The following is a 13,199-nucleotide window of genomic DNA, read 5'->3' as shown; positions in this document are numbered from 1 at the left end:
GAGACACGGATAACTATGCATTTTTCTGGGTGGAAACACATTTGCCACTGTTTTTCCCATTCTTCCAGTGAGGAAAGATCTTTCTGCAGCAAGTCTGCATCTTCTGGTTTCTTGAGGCGCCGGAAGAGTAGGCAGTCATCGGCAAACAGTCTAGCGCTTGAACGGAGGTCATTAATGTATGCCAAAAAGAGTAAGGACCAATCACAGTGCCCTGTACAACTCCAGATATCACGTCAAGTGGGTCAGACTTGTGATTTTCAAGGATTACAGACTGGGTTCTGTTGGACAGGAACTGTCTTATTCATTCGAGTTGGACACCTCTTACTCTGTAGTAGTCCATTTTGTGTAGCAGTCTGTTATGTGGTACCTTATCAAAGGCCTTGGCGAAGTCTAACAGGATGATATCTGTCTGATCGCCATCCTCCATGTTCTTGGCTATTTCATGGATGGTTATGAGAAGCTGGGATTCGTATGAGCGTTTGGTTCGTAACACAATATGGAGTTTCGGTCAAAGTGGTCCATGTGCTCTAGTAAGGGATATTGGAATGTAGTTTACTGATGTGTGTTTTTCGCCTTTCTTAAAGACTAGGACTATGGTGGCTGATCCATTCACAGTTGGTAGTCTAGTTAGGTAGGGTGACAGGTGTTCAGCAGTGTTCTTTAGCATGAAGGCTGGTATATCATCTGGCCCAGTTGCCTTTAAAGGTCTTATTCCTCTGAGGAGTTTAGTGACTCCATTCTGGCTTATTTTATAATATTTTATAAAACTATGTCTTATCATTATTTTTATGAAATTTCCCTCTGATCTTATTGACTGATAAAAAAATTCTCAGCACAGTAGAGTGGTACGAAAATTTATCCCTTGAAACTTTTGGCGCACATGCAGTTGTCAATGTAAAAATCAACATCATCATTGGTAAAATAGTGATAAACAGATTATCATTGGTCATCCTGACTATCTTGTTTTTCTCACTTTCGCCATACTGTCTGAAGCAAGAATATCAATTTCCTTATGATGGATTACACCCCCCCTTTTTTTTGGCAACAAAAATTAAAGAAAATAAAATATTAGTAGAAATTTTCTTTTTTATTTCTGAAATCTTGAGAATAAATTGTCTCTTTCCCAATTTGTTGCTAATTCTAAAACAGTATGAGCCATAACGCCCCATAGCCAATTCTTACCATCCCTTTGGGGTATGGAAACTTGTGGTATAATTTCAGACAGATCCATACACTATTTCACAAGTTATTGTCTGGAAACTAGAAAAAAAAATTTGGCCCATTTTTGGTCCTGAATTCCTTAACAGTTTGGACCATAACCCCCAAAATCAATCCCAACCTTCCTTTTGTGGTGATAAACCTTGTGTTTAAATTTCATAGATAGATTTCTATTTACTTACAGGTATACTAAAGTTATTGTCCTGAAATCAAATGTCTTCAAATGACACAGACAACCAGGACGTGATACCAATATGCAACCATGTACAAAATGTTTGAATAGTTGTTTGGTTGTATGAATGAAATTAAGTGCATTTCACTGATGGATTAACTTGGATGGATTTAAGCATGTGATGTTGTTGCACTGATAAACGACGTCATTGCCTAATATTTTCCAGTATTAAGTCCTGTCCATGATCTTAAAGAAATAATAACCAGCAAGGTGAAGGGGAAAACGTGTAAATGGCCAATAAAAAGCAATTCCCGCCAACCTCAAACTTGTAAAAATTTGATAATGAAAAAGCAGCCTTACAGGTATCTGCTAACACAAAGGTTTCTGGTATGATTCTCGTTCTGGGATGAAAATTTCAGGGACTGAATTTTTTCGGCTCTCTTTTGATACCATTTGCGAATATGGTCTTGAGGAAACGATGAAAGTCTGTGGGAAGGAGACAATAAATGGCTGACCCATGTTAAGAGAGAGTCATATTTCTTGCACTTTAAAGACACCCTTCCTAGTAGATTTAAAAAAGAGCAGGCAAAGAGCTTGCCCCCACAAACTGCTTGCACTCGCAATAACTTGTTTCCCAATCCACTATAAATAAATATGTTTAAACTTAAGCATTATAACTGAACACATAATAGAAAATATTATCAAACAGCATCAAATGCTCATTCTGATATAGATGTATTCAGAAAGCCATTCAAAGGTGTTGTGTAACAATTCATGACACAGACAAGAACAGGAACAGGGCTTTCTTGATATTTATCATCTTCAACTAACAGGGAGTCCTTCACAATTAAAAAAAAACTCAGCACACTGCAAGTTCAATAAAACCACTTGCACCGGTTTAATTGGAATTATTTGAGTAATGTCAATCAGGTTGCATCTGTGAGTTTTAAAAACTTGATTTTAAGTTAAAATTCGAATAAAAAAGTTAATCAACAATAACACTGAATCACAATGAAAATTCACAACAGAAAGTTCTTTATCAAATGGGAAAATCTAAAGCTTAAACATATCAAACAAAGTAAAAATAAATGTGATATTCCTGACATTCATTAAAGAAGACACTTCTACCATCAAAGTTATAAGCCTGTGCAACTTATGTTAAAACTAAGAAGCCACTTCTGCCATCAAAGTTATAAGCCTTTGTAACTTAGGTCAAAACTAAGAAGACACTTCCATCAAAGTTATAAGCCTTTTTTTTTTTACTTAGGTGACACTTCTGTCATCACAGATATAAGCCTTTTCAACTTAGGTTAAAACTTAGAAGACACTTCTACCATCACAGAAGGGTCTAGTACTTAGTTTTGATCTATGTGTTTCAATTGGATCTTAAAAAATTGTGTTTCAATTTGATCTTTGTGTTTCAATTTGATCTATATGTTTCAATTTGATCTGTGTTTCAAATTAATCTACTAGTATGTGTTTCAATTATATCTATGTATTTCAGTTTGATCTATGTGTTTCAATTTGATATAATTTTAAGGCATCAAAAGGTAATAATAGACATGCTCTTACAATTTCAGGAAAATTTAGTTGAATCAAATAATAAACATTTTGATAAAAAAGAGATGAAGTAGTTAATGACTTTGAAATTTAAATAGTTTTCATAAGCAATTTGTATTTTAAAACAGAATAATATTAGTTTGCACCAAAATTTCTTTCCAGGAATGTTCTGTCTCCAAAAATCAGTCTAGAAAATATATAACCCTAATAAATCTGTGATAATAAGGAAGCTATTTTTCTCACCACTGACACATCATTAAATAATCTACAGAGATAACTTCATCACATTTCAATACCCAATTACATATTTTTAAAAACCTTTAGACCTTTGTTTCCAATTTTCCTGTTATTATGAAAAAAGTCTTCCCTAAACTTCAGATAAACTATCACTACTCTTTTCAATTGTATCAATTTAAGTTGGGATTATAATGGCAATTCAAATCAACATTTATTAAAATGAAAAAGATTTAATTTGTACCTAGTAGTCGGTGTGAATTTTAATTTCTCCTCCGAAGCCCAGGTGTCCTTTGTTCGAGGCCTCTAATGGAATTAATTTCCTATTAGTCAACATTTCTTAACTTGTCAAAAGAGGGACCTATAACAATATGGCAGAATCTCTGTTTAAGATATATTGCCGATTTTATTAGTTTAACAGGATTTTAATATATGGCTAAAGATTAATATTAGTTTGTATTGACAATAACAGTTTCATGTGATGTATGCTTGAGGTCATTAAAACTCCCTTATAAATTCTCTGAGTTTGTAGAAAGTTTGGACCCACCTACCGCTTGTATTCAGGTCTTTGATATGGTAACATCAAACGCTTAATGAGCAATGTATTGTAAAGTTATAAATATTAATTCTAAATTAAATCAAAATCAACATTTTTAATTCAGTATTCATTGATTTGAAATTATTACCTTTGCCGCTAATCTAGTGCACGACAAAAAGTTATTCTAAATTGATTTTTTCTGAAATTATAAATTATCTCCCTTTCTGTTAATCAGCTGTTGCATGTGTTTATTAGCATCATGGAACTTCACAGAAACTTGTATCAACTTTTTTTTAATTAAGGTTTCATACATCCGCTACTAATGTTGCGAGTCTTCCATCTTTTTACAAGCAATAGTCATCAAATGGTATGAATCCTTATGGTGTTTTTCCCCTATAAAGTTACTCATAAAGGAGTTGGGGCAATAAGGCCCTTATTTGGCCCAATAAAAGTTAACACATACTCTTAAATTACTCAAAACTTGACTAAGGTACAAGGTTTTCGGAATAACAAAACAAATTTGGCATTGAACAAGTTACCATGGCAACAAATTATGACTTAATTTGCATATTTTGCGAAATTTCTTGATTTTCCTTGTTTTTTCATCAAAATTTAAGTATATTTTAGATTGAAAAAGTATGTGCGCACCCAAGAAACAACTTCATATTTGGTGAGATAATTTCAATATTTATAATAAAGCTACTGTTAAATTATTTTGTTGTTTCTTGGCTGCGCACAATGTTTCCACAGCCAAAATAAAGATAGAAAATTGCATAAATTCTGTATTTTCATCATTTTTATGAAAACAGTACATATTATGACGTAATTGTGACATCATCAGAAAAAAATCTTGATGTTTTTCATTTATATTGCTTGACCCTATTCATTTCTAAACATTATGTGTCAATTTGAAACATTTATCAAATATTTTATTGTATTGGGCCAAAACCAGGCCTTAATGCCCCGCCCCTACTCCTTTACATGGCATACCAGTACATGAAGTTAACATGGCATGTATCAAATTTTAGGATAAAAAATAATAACAGTCAAGTCTGACTAATTTTGACCTTTCGCCTTTGAAAAAAACACCTTAAAATCTTACTCATGGAACATGTAATATTATTATACCTTACATATATTATATACAATTCTATTGGGTGAAATGTTTTCACGTGACATGGAATAGTTCAGTTGTTTTTCATTCAATTGCAAGGAAGGACGAATAACCCTAAAAATTTACACCAGCGGTGAATAACCCTATATTCACCGGTGAATAACCTTTTGAGTTTGTTTATTTGTACTTGAGTTACCTCCCATGAAAATGACGTCACAGACGTAAATAAACAAAATGGCAGCGTTCATGTTACACAGTGGAAGCCCATCTAAAGACGAAGGAATAAGGCATTGGACATCAAAAGAGCCGAGAGTGCCAGCAGCCAATGATATCTCTTATAAACGGTCCTTTTCAGACCATCATTATTTTACAAAAAGATTCTACTTTTGTTGTAAATTTGAGAAATTCGAACACAAATGTATTTTCAAATATCAGTCACTGTCTGTGTGTTATGTTAAAATATAGACTATAGTAAGTGTTTGAAATGTCCTTCCACTGTTAGTTCGGTATAATAAAACAATTGCTGCCCGTTGAAAAGGTGAATATCCAAAATTGTCAACCCTTAAGAGTAATTTCACTTCGGGCTGCGCCCTCAATGAAATAACCTTCTCGTGTTGACAATTTTGGATATTCACCTTTTCAACGGGCCATAATTGTATATTAACCAGAAAGAGAAATTGAAACTCTATTCTTAACTTCCATTAGACCTTTGTTATGGTAAATATTTGCATTTATATTTTCGATTGTTTAGAAATGGAAAAACAAAAGTGCACACTCTGAGATGTCTCTCCTGTTTTTACTTATGATTGAGTTGATGTTAAAAGTCTGTAATATCAAGGTTTTACTACAAATATCATATAAACTTAACATTATCAAGTATATAGAATATTCACTGAAAAAATATTCTATACACCAAATGCACATGACCTATTCCTAATAGTATCTGAGAAATAGACCTAACACAAAAATTAAACATTTTTGATTATTATACTTCACGTTAAAATGCCATATTTTGATTGGCTAATACGAGGGTGTCATTTTACTCTATCACATAGCTGAGAGGGTGACAATTTTTTTGAATGTTACCCTCTCGTCTAAACCAATCAAAAATCGACAATTTAAAGGACAATGGGTTGAATTTACATCCAGTGGATGAATACAATGCTTAAGTTTTACGTTTTGGATAAAATTTTATTATTTTTACTGTAAAAAAAACCAAAAAAAACATCTTGTTGTTTATTTCTAATACTCGTAACGTTGTTATGTATGTGACGTCATAGAAAATCCTTTTGATATAAAATTAATCTGTAAAAGACAAAAATGGTAGGACGTTCAGTATAATAAATTAAATAACACATAGCTGAGAGGGTGATAGAGCAGATTGGTACCCCTTGAAAAAGCATTGTCAACCTTGGCTTCGCCGCGGTTGACAATGTTTTCTCGGGGTACCAATCTGCTCTATCACCCTCTAAGCTATGTGTTATTTATATAATGAACCATGAAAATGAGGTCAAGGTCAAATGAAATCCATCATTCAGTCATGTGGTTTACAATCATTTCATGCATCAAATATAGTGGCCCTATTGCTATTAGCATTTGTGAAACAGAACAAACCACAAAAACTTAATATTGTCCAATGAACCACAAAATTGAGGTCAAGGTAAGACAAAACCTGCAAGTTCGAAACAAACATTATAATCATTCCATACAACAAATGAAGTTGACCAACTGCTTATAGTATCTGAGATAAGTACACTACCAGGTAACTTTAACTGATAAATCACTGATTTATGAAATGACTTGAGACATGTAGACCTTGCTAGGAACCAATATAAAAAAACCTATTACTCATAATAAGAGAGTATTTCACTTTAAAAAAAAAACCAGTATTTTCTTTCAAGACTTTACCATGAAAATGAGGTCAGGAACAATGGAATATGACAGACAGAACTAGTAACATAAGGTGTCTTCTAGCTCCTGAAATATACAAATACTGTGGATTCGTTTATTTTCGTGGGTATCAATTTTCGTGGATTGCTAAAAACTTGCATATTCGTGGGTATTTGATTTCGTGGTTTTGCCCATCTCTGTATACAAGGTCTATTAAAAATATGATATTCGTTGAACATTTTAATTTATTGTTCACCTGTACCAACGAAACCAACGAAAAGTGGTATCCAACGAATAATAATGAATTCACAGTAGCTCATTTCCGGGCCTTTTATAGCTGACTATGAGGTATGGGCTTTGCTTATTGTTGAGGGCTTTACGATGACCTATAGTTGTTTAAAATTTCTGTGTCATTTGGTCTCTTGTGGAGAGTTGTCTCATTGGCAATCATATGACATCTTCTTTTTTATATGCCGCAGCAGCTAGTTTGCAATCCTTATTTCAGCTAGGCCAAGACTTACCACATTCATAATTATAGTTAAAAACAAGAATGTGTCCACAGTACACGGATGCCCAACTCGCACTATCATTTTCTATGTTTACTGGACCGTGAAATTGGTATAAATTCTCTAATTTGGCATTAAAATTAGAATGATCTTATCAAAGGGAACATGTATACTAAGTTTCAAGTTGATTGGACTTACTTCATCAAAAACTACCTTGACCAAAAACTTTAATCTGAAGTGTAACAGACAGACGAACGAACAGAGGCACAGACCAGAAAACATAATGCCCCACTACTATCGTAGGTGGGGCATAATAAAATCACTTACTCAAATTTAAAGAATTTTACCTCCACATCTCTGATTTATCACAAGTTGTCTATAACATATCAATGGAACAGAGATAATGTAATTCTAAAATTGTACCTTGTTTTTTTACTGAGTTGTCTATTCTGTACTGCGTTGTCTATTCTGTACTGAGTTGTCTATTCTGTACTGAGTTGTCTATTCTGTACTGAGTTGTCTATTCTGTACTGAGTTGTCTATTCTGTACTGAGTTGTCTATTCTGTACTGAGTTGTCTATTCTGTACTGAGTTGTCTATTCTGTACTGAGTTGTCTATTCTGTACTGAGTTGTCTATTCTGTACTGAGTTGTCTATTCTGTACTGAGTTGTATGTTCTCTACTAACTTGTATTTTCTTTTACTAAATTCCTAAAAGTAAAAATATATTGCAAATGCATATAAACTTTAAGATGTAGAATGTTAACCAGTATTCATTTTCAGGGTTTTATGATTAATTAGGATTTTGTCATCCAGTATAATACAGATTTTTTAATGTACAATTGTTTCAAGCGCTTAGTTATACTAATGTTTTTACTTATAAATGTACTGTTTAAATTCATGTTCTGATAATTGCCACTCCTGAACCCCCCCCCCCCCCCCCTCATTATCAAGAGGAAAGGTGAGTATACTTGAAGTTAAAATAAAGTGTACATATCTTGCTGCAGAATGACTTGCACATACAAATCTAGCTCAACGTGTACAGCAAAAATCATATTTATATCACATTAGCATTAGCATTTTCTTGTCCTCAGAAAATGCATATGATGACAGATGACGACAACATAAGTAAAGGAAAAGCTGGTGAGCTAAAAAAATGGGCTTGGTTTTTTTTTTTATCTCTATTTCAAATTATTACATTTTAGTTGTGAGAAATGTGTTTTGAATGTAAAATATAATCACATAAAACTTTCCACACACACAAACTCTTCCAGCAAACTTCTTAATTCTATCCTAATCATTGTAATGTCATAAACTAATTTATTTTTTTATAAGATTAAGGACAGTAGCAGGTGAAATTCTTATCTTGTTTAATCAGGTCAAAACTTCTTACTTATCACAAGTTTTAATTACAGAGGTAACACTAAGGCATTACTTTGTGATGTAACACATGCAAAGAAAACATGATTTTGTGTTATAGATACACCTACATTTAAAGCACCAGCAATTTGCATTTCTAATTTTTATAATAAAATCATTATAATCTAAATCAAACTTTACAAAATAAAGTATGGTATGGTTTATTTTGACATCATGCAGCAAAAATAACTATTGTTAAGTTATTATAAAAATTAACACAAGATACATTTTTATACTGTTTTCATTGTAATACAGTGAATTTACATATTCTGATGCATTATGAACAATTACACTTCATCTAAATAGAAGTTGCTACCACTTCAAATCAAATCTACAAATAAAAATAGTTTGTAGTACCTATGGATCAAAATTCACTGATCTCCATTATTTAATGTCCCCATTTCTGTCACTTTCACAGAATTAAATTGTTGCATCTATTCCACATAATCATAATCATCCGAAGTCAGAAATCTGATGTTCAATAGTTGTTGTTTGTTGATGTGGTTCATAAGTGTTTCTTCTTTCTCCTTTTTTATATAGATTAGACCGTTTGTTTCCAGTTTGAATTGGTTTAACAGTAGTAATTTTTGGGGCTCTTTATAGCTTGCTTTTTGATGTGAGCCATTTTGGCTCTGTGTTAAAGACTGTACTTTAACCAGTAAGTTTACTTTTACAAATTGTGACTTGGATGAAGAGTTGTCTCATTGGCACTCATACCACATCTTCTTATATCTATATATATAAACTATTATGTTCATAAAACAAGTCAAGAAAATTCGGATTCTACGTTGAGCTTTTAAAAATTAAAGTATTGAAATGAATATTATTAAGTTGAAACAGCCTGCTTACATGACCATGACTGAAAAACTTATGTTTCACACCAGACATCTTTTATAACAAGAATAGCATTGGTCAATTGCTGAAATATTAGTTCTAAACACAGTATGTTAACATACAGAAAATAAATTAAAATGATTATACATTTTCCAAACCCATTGCACATGCAGTGCATTAACATTTGCGTTGTGTCCTTGATCAAGATCAACATGCTTTTTAACAATTTTCTTTTCACCTTTCAACAAATATAATATTTACAAAGAAATATTTTTACCTGTCAGACCTGGATTGTAATTTTATTCTCATCTACAACATCTGTTAATTAAACATCTGTGTTTTAATATTTTGCACAATAATTTAATATGTAAGGCCCCATAATAGCACTGGTTTCATTGATTAATCATTCTAATTGGGTTATTACATTTTTTTTTTACAGAAAATTTATCCTATCATATGTTTTGCAGGAATATACACTCAGGCTAGTCATGAAGATTAATTGAATTATTATCCTTCATTTTTTTTTTTTTTTTATCATTCCCTTGTTTTTGTAAATGTAACAAGTTTCATGAATCGCTATGTGAAACCCCATAATCTTCAGGGTGCATGATGCAATAATAAACTTAAACACTTCATTGAAATACCTAATTTTGGAGTTTAAATGGTGGATGCAAAATGAAGAAAGCCGAACAAATGAAGATCAGTAACTTTCTTTTTTTTTTTATCAAGAAACAAATCATAATCAATTAAATGACTGATAAAAAGATCTCCAGCTTATATGCACACACCAGCAATCAAAGTATGGCAATATTGAAAAATATGCCTTTATGTACTTGTTGAAAATTAATCCAAATTATATAGAAACCTAAATATGTCTCTTAAAATGACCTTATCCAGTTATCAATGCTTAATTATTTTATATCCATTTTTTAATAGATCATTCCCAATTAATAATTGGGTACAAAATGGCAAATCTGCTTAAGGTTCCATCAAGATTTACTTTCATGAAAATAATACCTTATTTTGAGAAATTACTAATCCAAATTTTCTAACCAAAATACAAAAAAATTAACACCTAAATTAGAAATTCTCCTTTATTTGCCCCATCCACCCCTGGAGACAATCAAATGTTTAAGTGGTCACATGATCGTTATCATGCTTAATGACTGTCACCTAAAGTTTTGAAGGGCTTGTAAATTATCATCAAATAAGGCTTACATCACTACCTTTATCTAAGTACAGGAAATTACAAATCAATATCATTAAAATAATGTCACCTTTCTCCTTATAGACTTTGGACTTAGTCCAATGCAATTTCAAACATTTGGAAAAGCTCATAAAATTATATTACTAGTGACCATCCTTATCAATGAAAATGAGTGCTTACTTCACCAGAGAGGAAAACCCACAGAACTATACATTATTTATAGTTTTCTGATTTGAAGAAACAATATCATGTTTCACAAAGAAGTGAAATTTCAATTTAAGAACATAGAAGCTGAATCTTGCATGGACCCGACCTGCTATATTTCCAAGCCCGAACTTAACATTATGGGTTATGTCCTATTGCTACAGGATATTCAAATGTTTGACCAAATCTAATGTCTGATAACAACAATATTTAGAGAATATAACTTGAATACAGAGGCAGACTTGAGGAAAAAAAGGGGGGAGTGCTGAGGGTGCCTAAGGTGCACAATTTCTGGATATTTATTTACAGTTAATCTTAACTTTTACTGGTTTTACTATAAATTTTGTCTAGCTTGGGCTTTCCTTTTTCAAAATCCTGGAACGAACCTGCAAAATAAACCTTCTAGCGAAATTTTGAATCTTGTTTGAGAAAGCTGTTATGAACCCAACAGATAGAAAGTTAATCAGGATTTTCACTAACTTTCATTATAAATTCAAAGTTATCTATCTAAAACTACTGTATATATACTAAACTAGAGGCTCTAAAGAGCCTGTGTCGCTCACCTTGGTATATGTCAGGGCTTCCAAAAAATATTTATGCCAGCCGCACATTTTATATCTGATCCCGATTTTAATCCCTAAGACTAAGTCACAACAGGCAATTTAAATGAATTATAGTAATCAGATGGCCATCCCAATGATTGACATTAGATTAAAAGAAAACGTTTATTAAACTTTACTTTGATATGAATTTGATGTTCTGAAGTTAACTGTTAAATTGAAAGTGCATGATTTTAAGTGTGCACACCTGCATGCTCATATCTGCCTCAGAGGAGAAGATTTTTGAAAAAGATCATGGATATTTACGAAAAATGGTTAAAAATTGACTATAAAGGGCAATAACTCCTAAAGGGATCAACTGACCATTTTGGTCATGTTGACTTATTTGTAAATCTTACTTTGCTGAACATTATTGCTGTTTACAGTTTATCTCCATCTATAATAATATTGAAGATAATAACCAAAAACAGTAAAATTTCCTTAAAATTACCAATTTAGGGGCAGCAACCCAACAATGGGTTGTCTGATTAATCTGAAAATTTCAGGGCAGCTAGATCTTGACCTGAATAACAATTTTCCCCTATGTCAGATTTGCTCTAAATGCTTTGGTTTTTGAGTTATATGCCAAAAACTGCATTTTACCCCTATGTTCTATTATTAGCCATGGCGGCCATCTTGGATGGTTGGCCAGGTCAAAAAACACAAACTTTAAACTAGATACATCAATGATGATTGTGGCCAAGTTTGGTTTAATTTGGCCCAGTAGTTTCAGAGGAGAAGATTTTTGTAAAAGTTAACGCCGGACGACGAACGCCAAGTGATGAGAAAAGCTCACTTGGCCCTTCGGGCCTGGTGAGCTAATAAAGCAAGATGGCAAATTAAAATGAGAGCAGTATTATTGCATTGAAAATCTGATAAAAAACATGTTTTATTTGCTTTAGGTTCATAGTAAACCAGCACAATAAGGTTATGAGATGTGCCATATTTTACTTAAGGCTAAAGCTTCAAAATGAACCTAAATGAACATTTAAAGTGTCCTCAAGCACCCTCAACATAAATAATAATAAATAAATAAAATACAGTTCACAAAACATCAACAAATTACACCAATCCATTTGTTTAGTCCAGTCAACTCTTTCATCATATGATGCTACATCTAAAAATAATCTGCTTAATAATATTCCCTTTCCAGTATATTTGGATTCACAGATCCTATAAATGTTTTCCTCTGTAACCTCTAAGTCTTTCCATGGAAAAGTAGTTATTGAATTATCTCCCCCTACTCTCAAAAATATAAAAACACTGACTATTTCCTGTCAGCTAACAAAACAGAATGTAGTTCCTTTCTTAAGCCCCACTCAGTTATTGGTCAATTGAGGACACTGACCATTGCTAACAATGACCACAAGTCTTAATTTAGATGATTTCAAGATATAATCTACAGTCATAGATCTCATTTAGTCTATTGATTCATATAATAAATGTTTAAGATGCAATTTTGTGGCTTACAACTATAATACATAGATCTGCAACGGGGGCAAAGCTCAAACCTAGAAGTTAGGTACGTAAGAATCAATAGGTTGGGATAAAACTTGCGTATCTAGTCTTCCCTTGTTAATGGAGACTAAATCTAATTAATTTGATTGATGATTCATTACATCACTGGCTAAAATCAGCAAAAGCAGAATTAATTGGTTTGGTAATTGTCGACAAAATATTCCGCATCTAGGAATCTATCAATTAT

General features: G+C 32.4%; 1 protein-coding gene across 3 annotated transcripts in view; it reads right to left on the bottom strand.

The window, feature by feature from the left end:
• The window catches only part of LOC134721339 (zinc finger homeobox protein 3-like), a 215,612-nt gene that overhangs the window by 80,083 nt on the left and 122,330 nt on the right, over nucleotides 1-13,199 (bottom strand). For all 3 annotated transcript variants that reach the window (XM_063584272.1, XM_063584277.1, XM_063584273.1), the window contains one exon: nucleotides 7,656-7,942. The gene's annotated coding sequence lies outside the window, so the exon portion shown is untranslated. The remainder of the gene's footprint in view (nucleotides 1-7,655; nucleotides 7,943-13,199) is intronic.

This window comes from Mytilus trossulus, chromosome 6, assembly GCF_036588685.1.
Source record: "Mytilus trossulus isolate FHL-02 chromosome 6, PNRI_Mtr1.1.1.hap1, whole genome shotgun sequence".
NCBI lineage: Eukaryota > Metazoa > Mollusca > Bivalvia > Mytilida > Mytilidae > Mytilus > Mytilus trossulus.
The sequence above is the reverse complement of the archived record's forward strand: the minus strand, read 5'-3'. Positions and strand labels throughout refer to the sequence as shown.